The sequence below is a fragment of the Poecile atricapillus genome, chromosome 5 (genome assembly GCF_030490865.1).
Source record: "Poecile atricapillus isolate bPoeAtr1 chromosome 5, bPoeAtr1.hap1, whole genome shotgun sequence".
Lineage (NCBI taxonomy): Eukaryota > Metazoa > Chordata > Aves > Passeriformes > Paridae > Poecile > Poecile atricapillus.
In genome coordinates, this window is record NC_081253.1 from 8486280 (window position 1) to 8508083 (window position 21804).

The window sequence follows — 21804 nt, forward strand, 5'->3', positions numbered from 1 at the left end:
CAAAAAAAACGTGATCAGAAGTGGGAGGAAGATGCAGAAGTGGGAGGAAGATGCAGAAGGAAGACATGCTCAAAGAATGGTGGCATTATATAGGCTGGTGCTGCTGGAGTCTTCACAAGGTGTGACAGGGATAAGACACTGCCTTGCATGAGGTAAGGATGCACAGGACACAAACCTCATGAGCAACTATTTCCTTCCTGTCCTTTACAACACAGTAAAATTGTGTAAGAGTTGGAAGTGCTTTGGCAAGCCATACCTGGGCACATCACAGCTATTTCCCAGGCCTCCAGGCCAGGTTCTCATACTTAACAGCAGATGGCAGTGAAGTTAAACAAATGAGTGGAAATATAAATCGAGAAAATATGTTTTGCCTGGTGGCTAGTGTTGCTGCAGGTAGCTCAGAGAGCTCTGGGCATATCCAGACAGTGCAAGGTTCATTTCCAATGCAGAGATCTCCTGTAGCACATTCAGGAGGCAGAAAATATTAATTCATCCATAGATGTTTGTAGTCCAAATCATGTTTATTTTGGTTGTCTTTGGTGACAGAAACAGCGGAACAGATAGACTTTGTTATCATTTCTTTCTTACATCCCTCTTTCATACATTTAAAATCTATGCAATGCTGAACAGATGAGGATGAAGCTCAGTTTCAAGTGAGTAAACTTTTACTCTTTATTATGTGTATTGTGCTTCCTCTGAGACAATGAAGATACAGCACCATGGATTGCTTTAAAACTTTTATATTGCCAATTATTTTTTGCTGTCAAAAAATCGTGTGAAAGGGTTATTAAGGCCACAAGAACAGGGATTGGGAGTAAACTTTTACAGTCTTGCCTTGCACTTTAAATTAGTCTCACTTCTGGTGGCAGAATGGAAGAGGGGGTTGTTTGTTTTCCAGTTTCCATCAGGCAAATGATGAAGCTGTCAGTACAGATACTTGATTGCAACTTCTAAGTTCCTTGCCTAAAGTGAAAAAGAGACGAAAAAATATTAGGGATATCTATGTAATGTCATTAATAGCTTAGATCCATGGCAGTGTCATGAAAAAAACATGCTTGTGTGGTCAGTGATTTCCAGTCAGATGCTAGACCATCAAATAGAGCATTTCTCTAGTTACTGCTCAGTGCTCAATCCACCTGAGGAAATGAGGACTCTCCCTCCCTCACATACCAAGGTAATCACTCAGTCCTCTAGGATTATGCAATGTGCTGAGGAGTGCCTTGAATATATACCTTGAAGGCCCAGAACTTCATTTCAAAACCTGTTCAAGACAAAGCAAGCTCTGGGTGAAGCCTCAGCTGTTCTCAGTGCTGACCTGAGTGTCTCTACTTGGACAGCAGGAGGAGAGGACCCAGAGGAACCTTTCTTGTCCTGCTCTTTTGGATCACTAATGCTCTGCAACACTGACTTGGACTCTGCAGTCCTGTTCTTAAGAGAGGTGCCAGGCCAGTGGGACTGCTCAGAGAAGACAGGGCTGCTCCCAGGAGTTTGATGGTTTGATGCCTTATTGTGGCATCCATAACATATTGTCTCCTTTCAAGCTCATATTCACACATCCTATAGTCTCAATATGCTTTTAATCTTCCTGTTGTATTAAAACCTTTAGTTAAAAAATTCACATGACACCCCAGCAGACATATTTATAACAAGGAAAGGCACAGGTCTCAATCACTTGTGAAGAAGCAGCCCTTCATAATCTGTCAGTCAATCCATGCACAAAATGCACAGAGCATCAATTTCTTTTTAGGTTATTCACTGTGACTTATGTATCTGCCAATAAATCTCAAATACAGGTCAAAGAATATGTAGCTCGAGTAAATCTATAAATGTAGCAGAAAAGCTTCACTAACTACCTCAGATTGCCAAAGCTGAGGTCATTTCCTTGTGGTGAAAAATACTGAGTCCATAAATTATTTTTATCACCTCTGGGGCAATGCAAACAGTTTCCCACAGATGCTGAAAGTATGATATGTTTTTTATTTGATATCAGAACACCACTTTTACACAGCTCTTAAAATTCAAGGTCCAAGATTCTGCTTGTGCTTTAAGGCCCCAATTCAGCAACATATTAAAACAGATGCTTCAGGTCCTGACATTAAACACGTGCCAAAGTGCTTTGTTGCATAGTCACAAATTGCTGAATTGGAACCTAAAGACTAAATCTTTTCCCCATGAAATTCTGGATTTACCTTCTGTTTTCCTTCAAGGAAAATGAGGCATTTATTCAAACATAATATACATAAACATTCAGAAACATTAAAAAATGCTTGTCTTTCAGAGCTCACTGGGTGACCCATAGCTCTGGAAGTAAACCTTGGACAAAAATTGGTGTAGCATTTTTTACAACAGTTTAACTGGTGTTTACTCAAGATTTAGTTAATGTTTATTTCCACAAAGAAAATAAAAATACTTTGAACATGCGAAGACATAAGCATGAATGGTGAACGTCCTACAGAGAACTTTGGAGAAAACACCACTGAATTAACTTACAGTACATTTGTTAAACATGAGCAGCTCTAATAATGACATTTCATTTAACAATGCCCTTTGTCTTTTCAGTTCATCAGTTACCTATTTCAGTAATGAACTGCAGTCATACCATTCTGATTTTCTCCTAATGTAAAGGCTGAGATCACTTCACTTGCAGTGAAGCGTGATGCTATTATTCTGTTTGTGGCTTAGGAAAAAAGCTATAGAATATATCACAATTGCAATTGACTAACAAATATTAAAGTCTGTGATCAGTAAGGATACCAATAACTTTGTTTAGCTATTAATGGAAACAAGGAAATTAAAAAAAAAATAAAATAAATGATTGAAAATGCTTGGGATATCTATTTCATGAGCAGAGGAGCAAGTACTCATCTGGGAAAAAAAATGAGCCGCGCATTAAACGTTATTTTAATTTTTTATCAAGAATCCATGCATAGAACTTAACAGCAGCATTTTCAGATAGGATGGATATTCTCAGTTGCAAAAACAAAATGGAGTTGCTTGCCCTATTTAAGAATGATTTTTTTAAAGAACTAGAAGAAGTCAGATTAAGTGGATAATATCCCACTTTGCACTATGTAAACACAAGAGAGATAAAAAATATCATAGGTCTACTTGATATGATCCATAAGTCTTACAAGGGGTAATGGAGCTTACTTTTACTCATTTGCTGATCTCTTTTTTTGGGTTTCTTAGATTTTGAAAGCTTTTTCATTGCCTTTCTAGCTGCAAGAGAGGTATTTTACTCAGGCTGCTGGTTTCATTCTTCTATTCATCGTGATCCATTCAAAATATTTTCAGAGCTCACCGAAAACATTTAATTAGCAGCCAGTGGTGTCCAGCATTTCATAATCTTTTCCCAACTGAACCAAATCTGCACAATTTACAATAGATCTTTGGAAAACTGCTTTTTACTGTGTGCTGCATCTATAGATCTCTCTCAATTACCCACAGTAAATTTAGGCATTGTACAAGAGCAAATTTTACAGTCCATGAAGAGATGAAGTGAAATCTAGATGAAATTCATTGTGACAGATTCTCAGTTAGTGCCCTGATGTGTCTGTATTACAGAAGATAGACATTCTATTAGCATGGAAGCTCCCATAATGGACTGTGAATCATTTCAGGTAATAGAGATGCCAACTGGAATGACTGAAAAGCACTATTGAATTCCATTAGAGCTCTTTGTTTTTAAATCAGTCATTTCTTTGTGAATATCCAACTATATACTTCTTGACCTTAGCTGAGAGTAATAATTGTGAACTAATATTACAAAACATTAATCTGAGTTACTGTTCAATTAATGTTTCTGTTTGAGGGTTATTTTTATGCTGCAAATGTGTAGGAGACTGTGGCTTGTATTACAAATATGTATTTGGACTTGAGCTAGAGCAGAATGCAATTTTCACTTACATTTCTCTCTCCACTGTATTCAGTCTCATCTCATTAGCTGTAAAAAGACTCAGGTATTGGCTTTTCTTTTTCCATGTCATCCTACCAGAATAAAATAACTATAATCAACAAATCTATAAAAATAAACATTTTTATAAGAGATGCCACAAATAGTCTTCTTTCATTTCGGTGCTTGGTTAATTATCAGCAAAACAACTAACACCATATCCTGTTACCCAAACAGCCCCACCTTATCTATCAATCATGTATGATTTATCAGACTTGATAATTGCTTGGATAATTAACACAGAACTTAGGTTTATTCAGTCTGCTGAAACCTCAGAAATGCCTGCATAATTGCCATTTGTGTAGTAGATGAAGTTATGAATAATTCTTTTTCACATAAATATGAAGTCTGGATTGCAGGCAGCACAATTTTCTCACCCATAGCTATTAATGCAGATATTATGTCATACAAGGGCTATGGTATTGTCACATGTTAACTATATGTATATAGTTAAAGTAATTAAAATGAAAATAAAGGGAAAATCTTTGCCTTTGTTTGTAGGCACTGCATGCTTCTCTCGTGAAGAAGTACAGAAGGAGAATGAAGGAAAATTAGTCTGCTCGGTAGAGAAGCAACCAGATTTGAATCCCTGTAATATTCACACATAAATCCCTTGGGAAGCCTTTAAGAAGAGTAGGTTCTGTATCTTCTGTCTACGATCATCTATTTTCACATCAGAATGAGCAACATTATCCTTATATACTGGAGTTTCTGTGTCTACAGCTTGAAAATGAGCCTCTCCTTACTGTTGTAATGACAGGTGTAAGATTAACTTTGTTAGGTGTCTAGCCACTCATGCAAACTAAATTAAATTAATGGAACAAATTTCTCTCGTAATTAAGATAAAAATTCATGTCAGCTGTAACCTTGCTGTACACTAATTATATACAAATGATTTATCATCTGCTTCGCCCAGAATATTAATCCTCAACTCATTGATAACTGCAGCCAGTGTTAAGAGATGAGAGTTGATTAACTATGACAGATTGGGCAACCACAGCACCAAGTGCCTGAACAACCAGTGAAACCAATAATATTCAAATAGCACTTCTTATTTAAAAATGCATTCCCATGGAAACAGATGCATGTTTAATGAGGGATACGGAGATTATTTCAATAATGACTGATATTGGAAGAGTGGGCAGAACTAATCAATAATAATTAAGTCTTTAGCCTAGATAAGATATGGTTTTATAAAGCAGGTTATGTACACATTAGTGAGGTACTAGTTCAGGCCATGTTACCTATAATGTCTTCATGTATTGCTGCTGGTTATTTATTTTCCTACTGCAGCAGATATTGCAGAGTTTACAGAAGTTAAAAAGTCTACAGTCTAGTCTTGGGTCCCACCAGCTCCAATAAAAAGAAGAAACAGATGCCACCAACTGTCCTTTGAAAATCAACTCCTGCAGTAATTCTGTTTTGGGAAGTTTCTTTACAAAAATGTCATTCTACAAAAAACCCCAAACAACACATGAAGCATCATCTGTTCAGGAGGACACTCATTCATCTCTTGGATGATGCTATATTTTTACTTAAAATTAAAATTATCAAAATTAACTTGTTGTTATTAGTTTTACTAGGTGACACATATTTGGGGAAGATTGTTAGTTTATAATGTATCCTTTGATGAGTAAAAAGAATAAAGTTGCAGACATCTCCAGGATTTTCAGTTTAGGTCTTGGGCCTTTTTAGAACTAATTTTGTCTCCCCAGGACAGCTTTTTTAAACTAATTGCTCATTGAGGCTCCAAGAATCCCTGTCAGAAAGAAGAAAAACCCCAGTCTTGTTCCTAAGCACTAATAAGGCACAACCAGCCAGCTGGATGAACTAAGTAATATTTCTGTAAGTTAATTACTTTCATGAAAAGCTGGTGTGTCTGAAGACAAGTTATGTATGAGAAGGAAACTTGAATACTAATATAAAACTGAAGGCAACTGCAAAATCAACAGAAAGCATGAACCTGTTATTCCCAGTGGCCAGGTGGGACAAGCCCTGTGAAATCCTGCAGGGATGGACACCTGGGTCTGCAGGGAATGCAGTGATGGCAGAGAGCTGGGGACAGGTCCCCAGAGCTGCCCCCCTAACCAGGCACTGCAGCCACAAGACAAGTGGAAAGCTCAGGCTTTCCTGTTCACCAGACTGTTCCATTCTGATACAAAGGAAAAATCCAAGAAATTGGCTCCCATCCTGTGGCTGCTCAGGGCTTAGGTTCATGAGAGCCAAGTTTTCTCTGTCTGCTCATTCTTAGTGTGGGGACACCAATTCCTTTGGAACTGGAGTGGTCTATTTCACATAGGCTACGCCAGGATTACATCTTAAATGAGAATTTGAGCCCTTTCTTCTGCTCCCACGTTCCTTAACACCCACTCAGGCTCTGACTGAACACAGGTATTCCTGCACAGGGAGCTCCAAAGCTTGGCCTGGATAACAACTTGAGTTCCTGCTGGGGACTGCAGAGCCAGCTGAATGCCAGCCCATGGCAGGGATGGGATGGACACAGCAGATGGTGAGTGCTGCACGTTTGGCTGTGCTTTGTGGTGACCTTGTAGGCTGGTACTGAGCACACAAACCAGGCTGGCCTCTAGAAACAGCCAGCATTGCTCCCAGCCCAGCTTCAGCTGCCAGGAGAACCGAAACACCAGAGCCCAGCCATCCCAGCACCAGAGCTCTCAAACTGTGCATACAGACTCAGCCTCTCAAAGAGTATTTGAATCACCAGCCTAGGAAGCAAATACTGTATTTCATGATAATGGTCCTTTTCAGCATCTTGTCCCATGAGGGACTTTCCTTTTTTTTCCTTTTTTTTCTTTTCTTTTTTTACACTTGTCTTACATGCTTCAAAAGAAATTAAAGTTCCACTTAAATGAAAAAGAAAATGTGAACTTTATGGGAAACAAAAATTCAAACATTTATTTCTTTCTCTACATTTCCAGCTATTTCAGGACTAATTGCCTTTGAATTTGTAAATGCAGATAATGAGAAGAATCCTATGTATATGAAATTGAAGAGAATATATGAAGAGCAAGTCAAGTACTTGATATCCAATTTAACTTGGAGTTGGATATCAACTTTAAATAAGCAAAAAGGCCTTAAGTTTTTTTCATCATCTTATCCCTAGGGGATATATATCTGCTATGAACCTAATTAGCTTCAGAACACCATGGATCCTCTAATGAACATTCCTGTGGCGATACAGAGATGGATCATCAGCATTGCAGGTCCAGTGGGGTGACCAGACACTGCCCCACATACCTCTACAAAGATTCAGTTGATGCAAAGGTTTGTGTGTAAACTGCTTTTCAGGTCTTTGGGATCACCACACAGAAGCAAATCACCAGTAGAAATACTTTACAATGAAAGCATAGAAGAAATGCCTCATGTAAAATTACTTTCCTGAGCAATTGTAGTGACATGCAAACCATCACCTCCCAGTGCTAACAGCACCTTGTGAGATGGTGAGCTAGACCTTGTCCACACCAAAGCCATGACAGAAAAGGCTGTACTGCAACTCCCAGAATCACCCTTTGCAGCAAAGCAAGCAGCAGTTAGCATCAATACAATGGTCCCATCCTACACTGTGATCCTGCTATAATTTCTACCGCTCAGTGGTTGGGATGAACAGTTACCTGTCTTTCCTGAGAAAATAAAAGTTAATGGAGCAACTTCAGGGGAAATGCCAGTGTGGAGGTTAGTGGCACTCTTTGCTTAGGAGCTAGAAAGAAAGCACTAATTACAGAGAAGGCCTGTGGTCATTTAGCACATCTTTTCTAGCAGAAGCACAGCACAGACATTTGCCAGTGAGAGTGTCTAAATTCAGCCTTCTGAGAATGGCCAAAATGATCCTATATTGATTAGTGCTACTTTGGCTAATTGCTGGAGGTAGGAACTAGAAACCCCTGGTAGCCCTCATTTCCAGTTAGAGTTATAGCTGATAGACCTAAACTCTGCTCATGCTGATACAAATAATAGCACAACACCCTCCGTGGGGCTCCTCCAGTTTAACAGGCATAAGGAGAAGCTAATGCCAAAAATGGAGTGTCCTTGTCCTCAATCTCTTTTGCACACTGAATTATTTTAGCACCTTCTGCCCCTTCCACTCAGAGTAAGAAGTGGGATTATGCTGCCTTGCCCAGCAGTATCACTTCATTCCATTGATCAGGCTCTGCAAACAATGCAATTATCTCAGAAGGGAATGCAGCGAGCCCTGGTTTTGCTACTTCCACTTATTACTGAGGAGCATCAAACTACCCAGCCATTTTCCTGCAGCCATCTTTAAAAAAGGCAATGATCTCAATGTGCTGCTAACCTAATGAGGGCTGTGTGAGACAGAGCCATAGATACATTTTCTCACTAGGCTAATGAGCAAAGTGACAGACAGTGAAACAGTTCACACTTGAGTAATTTTCTAGTCATCAGCAACTGCAGTGTTCATGGGAGCAGAAGCTGGAGAGGGGACGGAGAGCTGTGCAATAAATATACACTGGCTCCATTGGCCAGAATAAGTTATCACTAGGATAGAGGTCTTGGGGCAAACTCCCTTAGGAAATTCAAACAAAAAGAGTCAATTTAAGGCATCTCTAACAGTGCATTCAATTAAAATTAAATTTAAAACGTAGGATCAGCTGTTGGGCTGTGAGGCCACCTGCCCAAAGGAAGAAAAAAATTAGAGATGTAATGAACCTTTACTCCTGATGTCTGCAAGCTGCTTGTGAATCACTGAATAGTAGCAGCTTCTCACAAGCATCCATTCAGCACAAAGTCCAGTCCTCCTTTGTCTCCCACCCCAAGAAGGAAACGAGCAGCACGTAGCTCATTATCCATATTGACAGCAAGTGTTTGTGTGAAAAATGCTGTCCTTCTTACATTTTTAATGTACTGGCAACTTCTCCCAGTGAAAGCATTATTTCTCAAAGGAATGTTACTATAAGCCAAGCTTTGGAACATCCACTGGCACAGGCTCCAGGATAGATCCCACAAGGAAACAGCAAAAGCCATTCAGAGCTATGCAGTTCTCCAGTCACTGTTAGTGCACCCAGCACCTCCCACTGTCCTGATGATCAAGTACAGAAGTGGAGAAGAGACAAAGCCCAGGTGCAAGGGAAGGAACCATTCCCAAAGATGGGAAAACTGACTGGTCCAAGGAGAAACATTTCACCTGCCAGTGATGTGATCCAGGTCTTGAAGAGATGCACACCAGTGATCCCTCTCCTTGGATATTGCCACTTTTATCACTGATAAAATATGCCTACCTCCCTTCTCTCTGATGAAGAGAGGAGACATTTGATGCTGCTGGGACAAATAAAGCAGCAGCAGCAGCAGACTCCACCTTTGTCTAATCCCAAAACTGCCCCCTGCAAACTAGCCTGACCCTCTAAACAGAAGGGATGTCATGAAATAAAAGTGTTGTGGTTCCTCAGCCTGGATCCTTCTGCTGTAACCATTCTTGCCACATGTGGGAACCAACACATGGGCAGAGGGAGCAGTCCTGTTAACATTCTAACTGTGCTGGAATCTCTTCATGGAGAGCTATGGACATGCTTTAGAGGGGCAGCAATCAGGTGTGGCAGAGCTGCCCTGCAGGTCTGGTGCTGCCCCACAGGCAGCAGTGATCACTGCAACTCTTTCTTTGAGCTGTGGGAATTGGTTGATGGTCAAAACAGCTAAACTGCACCAATCTCAGTCAGCTTCGGTCCATGGGGCTGCCTGGGCAAGTATGGGGCCAAAGGGTGCATCAAAATACCTCCCAATGACCTCAGCAGCAACAGACGAGCAGTTCAATCCTACTCAGCAAGAGGCTGGAGACAGCACATGTCTCAGGCTCTCCCACTGAGGGCAGAGCAGCTCCCTGGCAGAGCTCTTGCACAGTGTTAGCTAATTCTCACAACTAAGTCATTTCTGCCCAGATTTTCAAGCTGAAGGACTTGCCAGGAGCCACCAGAGGCACAGGTGCAGTTAGCCAGGAAGCAAACTCAAAGGTCTGGGCTCCGCTGTTCAGCATGGGCTGCTTGGCCAAATCCTATTTATCCAAACCCACTATGAGCTTGGCTGAACGGTGTTTTTGTCTGACATGTCTCCTTGCACATGTGAAACAATCCCTTTGGCTTGTGAGAGAAGGCCTGTGGATCAGGAGGTGAGCGGGCTCTGAGTCAGGTGCCTCTGTTCTACTGTGTCTGCTTCCTCTTCCCTGGGTCACCCAAGACAGGGCATTTAAACTCATTGCACCACACTTGCCATGTTAGAACCCAAAATTTACCCTAAAATGTTGTTTTCTCAGCTGGGGGGGTAAGCCAATAAACTCTGGGATCTTTTAAAATTAGAGAAATCAGTGCTTATCTCTCCCTGACTTTCACTGGGGCTCAGCATTCAATTCTTTTAGCATATTTTAAAGGTCCTTGTCTATTTATGGGCATTTATGGGCACAGCACAAATATTAAATTACTTTGAACAACTCTCCATGTGGAACTGCTCATGTGCAGTAAAAATGGCAATGTTTTTCAGTATAAATAATCACTCATTTCTTGAAATAATAAATCATTCACCTTTTGAATTATTTGTGTCAGGGGATAAACGGTTAAATCTGTATTTAGAATCTAACTCAAAGTCCTTCCTGGTGGTCAGAAGTTCTCCACACTCTTCAGCTGGGAGAATCTGTACATCAGATCCTTTGGACAAAGGTGCTTAAATTTGAACTTATATGCTTACGTTTAAAAACTCCACCCAACATTTAAGTGTACTGAAAATTAGTTAAAGAGCTGTTTTGCGCATTTTCAAAATGACACAGTGGAAAGCCTTCCAGGTGAAAATGCTCATCACAGATATCCTGGAACACAAAATCCTGTCTCAGGCCATGGCATCTATGCTCTGGATCATGCAACAGAGGCAGAGAGTGGAAAAGCCAGGCTTGGGGTTGAAACCAGCCAGTTGTTCCAGGGAAATGGGGCATCAGGATGGGACAGAGCCTGTCATGCAGCGCTGCAAAGGAGAACTGCAGCATCCTCGTGGTGGGAGATGCCAGCCCACCGTGTAACTCTCACCATCAACATGCTGCATTTGACAGCTCTGTGCACCAGTAAACAAACTGCAGCACAAGTGATTTCAATACCCTGACACATTTGAGTGTCTGTATAAAAGTTTGTCCCAGACTAAATATGGTGCAAAATTTTTAGAGGGACCCATATGAAACTGTTCCTGTCCTTGAGTAGAGATGGACACACAGAATCTGCCAAAAAAATATTCATCCAACCAGAATGTGTCAAGAAGATTTTATACAGGAAAAAAGATTTGAAGAAACTCAGTGGTTAAGGGAATGTTCATTTTACTTTGTAATTCACCTTAACTGATCCTGTATGTAAACCAAAGCCCCCGGACAAGAAATATGTGCAAAACATATAAACCTGTGAAACGGTGGGACAAATAGTTTCTTCTTCTCTAGTAAAATGAAACACCAGCTACTTGGGAAAATAATTCATGCGCCAAATCTGTAAATATGCTCTACTTCTTTTTATGCTGCTGCTATAATTAATGTAAGAACCTTTAAAACTCCTATCTGATACTTACACTTGTTATAGCAACATATTTAATTCCAGAGCTACATCCTTTAGCAGATTCTTTTACTTCATTCAAATTACTAATCGTTTAGATTCTCTCTGAAAGTCTTTCCTCCCTCACTCCCCATGCATGCTTAACCTAATTAACTATAAATGAGAAAAAATGCTATTCACATAAAAAGAAAATGTTAACCTATAAATTATCCAGTGCTCCCTCCCGAGGCTGGCAACGCCTCTCACAGAAAAGCTCAAATGTTGGTGCAGTATTCTTGGCTTCCTATCCAGTTTCTGCCACCCAAAATCATTTTACACAACACATTACTCTGCCGTTTTGTACATCTGGCAACATTTACTGATACTAAGTCCTCTCCCGTGTTTTCAAGATTACACGAAGGAGGATTTCTAGGATGATTAATTGGAGAGAGAAAATCATTCCTTTATATTTCAAGGAACATTTGCAGAAGACTAATGGTCACTTAAGGAAATATAGCCTCTTTATACCCATTAATGTGTTCCAGTGCTCCCTGTGGGTCACACAATTAACCATCCCTTTGTGTTTCTTTGCTGCCATCATCCAAAATCCTCTCAGTTGTTGTCATCCATTGAAAATCTTCTGCTTTGCCATGGCCAGATCAAAAGCACACTCAGGTTCATAGGACCGAGCTATCTAAGAGACTTTACACATTTATCCTCAAGATACATTTTTTTCCAGAGGTTCTCAACTGTATTTTGCCAAATTTGAACCTGACAACCATTTCCAAAAGTATTTGTAAATACAAATAAAAAGCAGAGAGAGACAGTCCTTTATTTTTTAATTCTATTCCCATGTTTTTGTGATTTTATTCATCTCACTCTCCAGGGTTGATGGAAACGGTTTTACTGTGCCTAGCACAATACAATTCTGATCCAGAGCTAGAGCTCCAGAGTACCTTGTTGCTATTGTCACTAGCGTTACCATTCTTTGGAATTATAACAGTTCCAACAAAACCTGACATAACAGATCCCTGTCCAGTAAACCTGTGCCCAGGTACCAGCTCACATCATGGGCACCACCAGGGATGCTGGGCCCAAGTGAAGACTGGCACTAGGCACATATGAAAGAAGTGAGCTTTCCATCACATTTTCTGTAGTTCCCTGCTCCCTGTCACTGCAGGGCTTTGGGTCAGTGTCCCAAGGGCATTAATAGGCCCCCATGGCCCAGGGACTGCTATCACACAGCGTGTTGCCCAGTTTTTGCCTTATGCTAATGAGAGCAGGTTGACCTAGCAACAGCCTCTTGCCAGGACATTAGTGTGCACTCTGTTCTGGAGCTGCCGTCTCACCAGCTCATGCTTTGATTTACCACCAACTCCATGAACTCCCTGGTGCTTACCTGAGCACTGCCGGAGCTCCAGAAGTGGCAGCGAGCTCTGTGCAAACACTGACACTGTCACCTCTGCAGCCACATCACCAGGACACTGTCACCTCTGCAGCCACGTCCCCTGGGACACTGTCACCTCTGCAGCCACATCCCCCAGGACACTGTCACCTCTGCAGCCACATCCCCCGGGACACTGTCACCTCTGCAGCCACATCCCCAGGACACTGCCACCTCTGCAGCCACATCCTCCAGGACACTGTCACCTCTGCAGCCACGTCCCCTGGGACACTGTCACCTCTGCAGCCACGTCCCCTGGGACACTGTCACCTCTGCAGCCACATCCCCCGGGACACTGTCACCTCTGCAGCCACATCCCCCAGGACACTGTCACCTCTGTAGCCACATCCCCCAGGACACTGTCACCTCTGCAGCCACATTCCCTGGGATCTCCTGTGTCTGAGCTCAGATGCCACGAGGAGGCTGATGCTGTTTCAACCAATGTCTCAGTCATTCAGAGGACACCGGTGCCAGGCACATGTGGCGTTGTCACCTTCCAGTGGAGATGGCTGATGCCAAGAGCAGCCTTTTTTTCCAGGGGGGCAGAGGAGCTACAGCTGTCAGCCAACACCAGGGATGGGTATCTGCTGACAGCTGGGCTTTGTTACAGTTTCCTTTGCTACCCCTGTAACCTGTTCCAGGTATTTTATGAAGTGAAAAATATCAACACTAGGGTTTTTGCCCTTGATATCAAAAAACACAAACCCAAGCACAGAAGAAAATGAGAAAGAAAAAGGTGAAATGAGAAACACTGATAAAACCAGGGAGAAATGCTAGATCAAAACTGTAGGTTTAAAGAAGAGACAAATTGCTTATCTGTTCATTCCCAATTCCCTGAAATTGTCTCCATTTTGATGGTACTTGATCACAAGCTGAGAAGAGATGGGCCTTCCAGCTGTGAGGAGACAGCCTCATACCAAAACAGGAAAGAGAAGCATAACCTACTTGCCATTCCTGAATACAGTAAAAGAAAATTTCAGGAACAAACTGCTGGCATTTTGCTTTTGCTTTTTGCTTGCATTCCTGCATAGCAAAATCGAGACAGATTTAATGAGAATGTCTGTCGCCATTACATAAATTAGTGGAAATTTTTATATGTACACAATTATGCTAAAATATTCTTATTAAAGATATGTGTAAAATTCAGGAGAAGATAAAGCCATTTAATCTCTTCTTACTTTACCGTTGCTTCAGGAGGATTTACAGCACTTTGGCAGAGAATTACAAAAGCCATCCATGTACATTCACTCATAGTTTTACCCTAATTTTCCCACAGGAAGCCTGGTGCTCTTTCCTGCGATCGCTCCAAAGACTGAATCAGCACCACAGCACCTTACAGACAGACCCCCGTCACAGCTATCCTCACAATCTCACTCAGCCTTAATGCCTGCATTTTGTGTCCCCTGAGCTTCTCTGGTGCCACATCCATTCCCTGTCTCCCATTTCCCATCAGAGGCTGAGCCCATTCCTCCAACCCTCGCCAAGGGAACACCAGCCACTTTTCACAAACCCCTCATCCCAGTGCCTGCACAAACCCCAACTGCTTCCTTCCCTGTTCACTGCCAAGAACCCCTTTCATCAGTGGGTTTGCAGAACTAAAACTGTTAAGAATTTTAGTTAATTGGTACTAATTATAGTTAAGAGTAACTAGAGGCTCATTCACAGAGGGGAGGGAGGACTGAAGGGGGAGAAATATAATTCAGTATGCTTTCAACTCTGTACACACACTTAGCTGAGCAGGGTTAATAAGAGCATCAGCCTGGTTCCCGAGCACACAAGAGGTAAATAGAAGCCATTTTTCATGTTTTATTCTGCAGGCACAGTTTTACCATGGCCCGTTTTACAAGTGAGGTAAATGAGTCATAGAAAAAGCAAGTAGCTTGACCAAGGCTTTGCAGTAAGACATCGGCAACACAGAGAGAGCTCTGCAGGAACTACTTTCCAGCCCACTTGACCCTCATAGGAACAAAATCTTGCCTTATTTTTATCATTATTCCTGTGTAGTAGCTACTCTCTTCTGCAGGATCAGAAGTTTTAGGCTAAGCTGTGGCACAGCTGCATAAGTGAATTTGAATTAATCAATCTTTAATCCCTGATTAGGTAAACACAACAAGAAGAAAATATCTGAGGGAAAGAAAACTTCTATCAGAAATGAAATTATTACTTGAGAGGCTAACATCCTCCATCAGTTTACAACAGATAAGATTCAACATGCAGTAGCAGAAAAATATTAGAAAGTCTATTAGGAGACACTTAGGTGAATATTGTGTTCCAACCTTTAAAATCCAAGCTGTGCCTTAAGATTGTAACTATCTTTTTGCTCCAGAACAACAACAACAAAAAAAAATAAAAATTGAAAGGCACAACTATTAAGCAAGGATAAAGGTTGAGTCATAAGCAAATGTCATGTTATAGATTTACCTACCAACAAGAAGGCAGCGGGGTTCAGGTCAGAGGTTAATGAAAGACATCCAAAGGTCATTCAGTGATTATGTGAGAGCATGAGTTTAATAGGGCACGGGGACGACAGACACTGACAGAAGATTTATACCAGAGGTGATGACACCGCTCCGAGTAGTGCTGATAAAAAGAGCCCCAATATGGGCCTGATCAGAATGATGAATGGTGCACAGGGCTGCTCACACTTCTCATTATAAGCTCCTTCACTCATGGTGGCACTTAGCAGCGTTTATTTACTGGGGTTTGATGGTACAGAGCAGAAGAACAGTATATCTAATACTTTAAATGTAGACTTGCCATATAAAAATGAAACAAGAGATAAGATTAGACCACTGAATAATTGCCCAGCTTTCCTGCAGAGATTATATTCACCAGTGCTAACATTATTTTTTTCCTAATGTTCTAGTGTACGAACAGCTCAAGTGAATTAATTTTCTAAGGCAGAAGGTCAAAGGAAAGTAACTGATAAGCGTTGTGCCTGCTATAGAATATCACTTTACAATATTCTCGCCTCCTCATTTATCAGATAGAGAGGAAGAGATAATATAATAAAGGTATATAAACATATTTTTTGTCACGATGAATTTAGTTTTAGTTGTCCCAAGTGCTGTTTTTCCTTGTGGCTCTAAATAGGAAGAGGATCAGAGAAGTCAGCCAAAAATGTCAAAATAAAAAAAACAAAAGAACCCGACAAAAAATCAACAACAAACCTTAGGACCAAACCCAAGGAAAACCGAGACCTGATAAATAACATGCACTGCACCAAGAAACTCCTTTTCAGACTGTTATATATTTATCAAACCACTGGAGTGTGAATTTATGAATAAGTCTTATCATCTTTCAGGCAGCAGGCACAATAAAAATTAGAACTACAGAAAATTGTGGGTATTACGAAAGGTTATTTCTAGCAGTTCATGGGTATCTGTAGATGGGAATGTCACAGAAGGAAGTTCTGTACGTCTTTCCACTCGCATCTTCACCCAAAGACAGAGCAGTACTGCCTGATGGCACAGTTAACATTTAGCTGCACATGCAGCAACACAAATAAATTCTTACTCAGCTAAGAGGTGTTGTAAGTAGTGTATGTACTTTTAAGAGGTGGAGAGCTGTAACATTCTGAGCATCCAGTATCATCCCCTGCCAAGACAGTTCATTTAATTGCCTTGCCTGTGCTGCCATCATTGCTACTTCCCAATGCATCTGTATTTTACACCTGAATACGTGATAAACAGGAAAAAAAAACCCTACCTGCATTTTAGAAAGAAAGAAATCTCTGCTGAGTTACCTTGAAAATCACACAGTGGGTATCTAATACTTGAAGGGCATCTGGAGGTCCAGTAGATCCCTCAGGATAAGGGGCTCCAGAAAACCAGATGTATGTCAGGAAAAAAGTTGCTGAAGTGTCACATCTAGTTAATGGAGAGAGGAATTACAGTCCTCTGCTTGACTAGGAAGAGTGAAAAAAGAAAAACCGATGTAAATAACAGCTTATCCCTGTGCAGCACATGAGACCTGTGCACTGTGTGAGCCAAAAGGGAACACAAGAGGTGCTGGCTTTGCACCAGGCTCTGCAACATGGCAAACTCCAACCTGAGAGAAAGCCACGTCTTTTGTTACCAGCCCACCAACTCACACCCCTGATACAAGTCACAGACTGGAATTTCTCAGTCATCTCTTTCATCTATGCCCAGAGGAGATGGACATATGTGTGTATATATATATATATACTTTCTTTTTTTTTTTTTCCTTTTAAAGGACCTCTCTCAGTTTTCCAATGTTTTCCAAGTAGTGCAGAATAATTTACCAAAAATATATGTAACAAACATTTCTCAGTAGAAGACTGTTTATTAATCTTCAATTTCTGGGTACCTATTTTCGCTATTTTTTCCACCACTAAAAATTAACAGAAATATATCAACAAGACCATTAAAATAAAGCGTGTGTGTGTGCAAGGTACATTCAAATATATGAAAATCGATGAAAAGGCAGGAGGCAGAATGGTTTTCCTTTAAAGCTCTCTAGTCATCAGTGACACTCTGTCATTCAGCATGCTTTATTGTCCACTTGAATCAAATGAATAGAACAATCTAAGAGAAGCCACAGTGTTTCTTGTACACAGTGTATTTATTAGTGAGGCAGACAATAGAATGTTAGTAAAGCATCTGAAGTGGCTCTACACCAAACGAGGATGACATTTCTTTCTTATGAATAAGAAAAAAAAAAAAACCTGAATGACAATCTTTATTTATTATGCAGAAAAAAGAGAAAGCCAGGATGACTGAAATTCTGCCTATAGAGCAAATAGAAAATGTATCAGTTTTGTAGCACAGACACAAGAGACCAAGTTTCATCTGAAGATATAAGATGTAACATCAGTGCTGGTTCTGAAGTTAAGATCACTTTTTCTGAAGCAGCAGAAATGGCAAAATATTACTCATTTTGGCCCATGCTCTGGTAACAAGCATGTAAAACTACTTCTAAATTCTCTAATAATATATAGCTAAAATCTCATCACTGGAATAAAACATGATCTTTATTCTGCTGCACCACGAATACTGGGAAATTATCTAAAGTCCAGAACTTGTATAAGCAGATAACTCTCAAAATGACTAGTGCATAAAATTCCCTTTTAAAAATAATATATTTGGCAACTGACACATGGCTTTGAATTTATTTGGAATGGATCTTCCTAAGACTCTAAGGATGCATGTATGAGAAACTGGTGCCCTTTCTCAAAGTAATTATGTTATCCAGCATCTGCCCTGCACATCCAAACTCAAAACAAACTAATTATCAGATAATCTAATCTGCCAGATTTAGATCAAATCTCCAGAAGAACTGGTTTCTAATTGTAGGTATATGCATGTATATATGTGCGTATCTGCATGGACAATATTTTTAGTTTAACACTCTGTGAATTTAATTAATTTAGTTCTTGAGAAAGCTTTCTTCGGAGAAAGGCCAGAAAAGAAAGTACTGTGACAACAGCCATAAATCCACAGCAGAAGATCAGCAGGGTAAATAGCACAGGGCACAAGTTCTATTTAAAGTGTTTGTGTTCACTTCAAGTATGTATGTTTATCTTTATGCGAGTCCTGGCCTGCTCAGAGTACTTCAATTCCTGGGTAATGGAAAGACCATCAGAAACCTGAATCTCATCATCTTGTTTCATAAATGAATCACTCGAGCAAAAAGAAGAAAACAACTTACCAAAAAAAACCCACCAAGAACAATCCAAACACAAACACAATACTGAGATTTTGTCTCTGCAACATGAAGGCCAAATTCTTCACTGGGGTAAATTTACAATGACAGCAGAAATTCACATTTAAAATATGTTGCATAGGAGTAAAGGGCTAAGACAAAATCCAGGAGCCACTTTAAGCTGATCATAGTTCAGTGTTCCACATCAGCAACACAGCTGAGCACGTATTTTTCAGTACCTCTGAAGTCCTGCGTACTTTAGTTCAACTTCTGTGTGACAATTCTACTAAAAGAGGCAAGAATTAAAAGAATATCTTTCTCATTAAACCTTCTTAAGCCTTCCTCATTAAACCTTAGAAATATGTGGAAGAAAATATAACTGATTCTGTTAACAGATCCATTTGCCATCACATTAAAATGTAAGTTCAGAAGGTTCATACCCCATGTTCTGGTAGTAACATCAAATCTTACACACCACGGCTAAGCCCCTGCTTTCATCAGAAAAGGTCAAGTTTAAGCAGTAGCTCAGAAATCCAGGGCAGCCTAATAATTCTTTGCTGACACCAACTAGCAGGTCACTATCGAATAAAGAGACAATTCTTTATCTTTTCATAACGATTATAGCCAAAATGGTAATATAATTATGAAATAGGAAAAGGCCTGAGAAGTCTGCAATACCAATTCCATTTATATTATATTCCCATAGAATCACAGAATGGTTTTGATCGGAAAGGACCTTAAAGATCATCCCATTCCAAACCCCCTGGCATGGGGACGCCTTCCACAGGACCAGGTTGCTCAGAGCCTGGACCAGTTATGTTCTTGTCTTCCTTCTCTAGGCACACGGCTCTCCAGTGGTGCCTCTGTGACCCTGAGACTTAATAAAAACTATATATATAATAATGCTGACTCAGGCAATTATTAATCCTCCTTGTCTTTCCATAGCTTCAGGGAGACTTACACAGAGTTGATTACCAGGTACCGCTCCGTTTATCCCGCTGTTCCTTGCACAATCCCGTTGCCCAACCCCAGACTTCATTGTTGCCTGCCGAGCTTGCTGTGGCTGCATGCCATGTGCTCGGAGTGTTCCCAGGACAGCACGGGCTCCTGCTCTGGGTGCCTGCATTGCACCCTGCCTCCTGCTCTGGGCCTTGCCACGGAGGCAGTGTGTGAGCCAGCATTTGCTCCATGCAGCACGGAGCTGCCAACGCAGGAATTTCTGCCTGCTGCAGTGCAAAATAACCAGGAGGGACCAAAAGAGTGTCATGAATTTAGAGTGAGATTCAAGGGCACTGTGCCGCTGTCCCCTCTCCTTTATCAGGCTCTGACAGCCCATTAGTAATGGCATCAGATGGGGTGTTTTATTGTCTGAAATTGTAGAGATTCTGGGACTAATTGCACAGCCACAGGGTGTGCAATGCTATTCCAGATGCCCCAGAGTGTCCCTCCCCAGCCCCAGCCCAGCCTCAACAAGGTAAGGGTCTTGCAGGTGGCTGTCACATCCCCAGCTCCATGCAGGTGTCCTGGATGCCTTCAAGTATTTCTAAGACAGACCATGAATCCTGTGTTTAGGCATCTGAATCACTTACTGACTGTCAAAAGCAACTCCAGCTGATGGAATATATTTCATTAAAACTGCTTGTAATGGAAAATGGTGTTTCTAAGTGAGCTCTTAGTTCCCTTATTTTTGCATTTGCAGCTTGTGCTTTCCGAGGGAAAGGTCAAATTTGTGAGGAAGCTGAATGCTGCAAAATGGATGTATTTGTTGGAAACGAGAACTTGTGATATTTGAATTGTCACTGTAAATTTGCAGATTTCTGTTGGCTAAGAGAAATAGACATTTTTCAAACTGCTCTGTAATGTGTCCTTCCCAGCACTGTCAATGCCAGAAGTGATTGCTGTCTGACAGAAGTGCCTGAGACTGCTGCAACACAAACATTCCTCAACACTGACCCAGATAACCTGTGCTATTGAACAAATTACACAGGATAACATCATTATCTCCTTATTCTGAGGCCTAAAAGTTAGATGTCTATGAAGTTTGGCACCTTTTCCATCTGCAACAGGTGAAGGAAAGAAACAGGCCTCTCCAGAAGACAATTTTTAAACTTAAAATAGATGCATCAAATGAGCACAAGGATCACACTCTGTGTGTGCTATTTCTTTCTACCACCTGCAGCGGAATCTGCTGCTCTCTCTGGACTGAAAACTCTGCAGGAGTAGCCTTCTTCAGGCTCAGATAGGACAGATCCATAAGATATCCTGAGTTGGAAGGGACCCACAAGGATCATCGAGTCCAACTCCTGAGCCTGCACAGCACCACCCCAAGATGTGTGCGTGAGAGGTTCACACTCTGCCCTTGTACACTGAAGGGCAAAACAGGGTGGGTTATTGCCCTATCTCACAATAATTTAAAATGAGTTGTTGATATTTTTTGTAGGCCTAAGTATAAAGTCTGTATCTCTACAAATATAGTGCCAATTGAAATAAATTCAGTCAACAGTGCTGCCAAATGCAATTGTCACTGTGACTGCCTGCTAATGACTTCACAGAAAACCTTGGGGTCCTGGACAGAAGCTTTCAGGTGCAGTTCCTAGAATCTTCTCCTTCCTTGTGGATCTGAGATGTGACAAAGGAAATGAAGGAGAGGGAGAGGAAAAGGAAGGAGGGAGGGAGGCAGGAAGGGAGACAATCTGAGTTTCATGGGGAGAGAAACTGTGAATCTCCAAACTTAGATACATTAATTTTCGTTCTAACTTCAATGACACATATATTTAAAATAATTTCAATCAAGCCCAGAGAAAAAATTAACTTCTTGTGCAAGGCTGCTTTTGTTCTCAGACTGTAGTTTTTCTGTTTGCATTTCTTATGCCATTTTCCTCATCCACTCAGCCATCTATTTTGAGCTTGATTTGACATGAATTTCCTCCTTGTCTTTTTTACATATACTTAGTCATCTGCACTGACCTTATTTTGACTCTTAGCAAGTGACACACTTATGACAGATGCACACACTCACAGGACTAGAATGCATTCAGGTACATTTGCTGTTTACCTTCAGGCTCCACACTGTCCTTGCTTCTCACCAGAAGCCACCACTGAAAAAAATCAGTGTCCCAGCTATTTAATCTGTTCCTTGAACCTAGATGTTGCCTGGTGCATATATAAAAATATGGTAGGAACTCTTTAATTTCTAAATTCCACATTTGCATGCATTCTAA

The 21804-nt window shown here is 40.9% G+C and overlaps 1 long non-coding RNA gene across 1 annotated transcript in view; it reads right to left on the bottom strand.

Annotated features, from left to right (window-relative positions):
- The window catches only part of LOC131579547 (uncharacterized), a 28834-nt gene that overhangs the window by 3264 nt on the left and 3766 nt on the right, over nt 1-21804 (bottom strand). Inside the window, exons 3-5 of the long non-coding RNA XR_009277729.1 lie at nt 21551-21681; nt 16665-16826; nt 257-963 (exon numbers count right to left, since the gene is read on the bottom strand). This is a non-coding gene — a long non-coding RNA (uncharacterized LOC131579547). The remainder of the gene's footprint in view (nt 1-256; nt 964-16664; nt 16827-21550; nt 21682-21804) is intronic.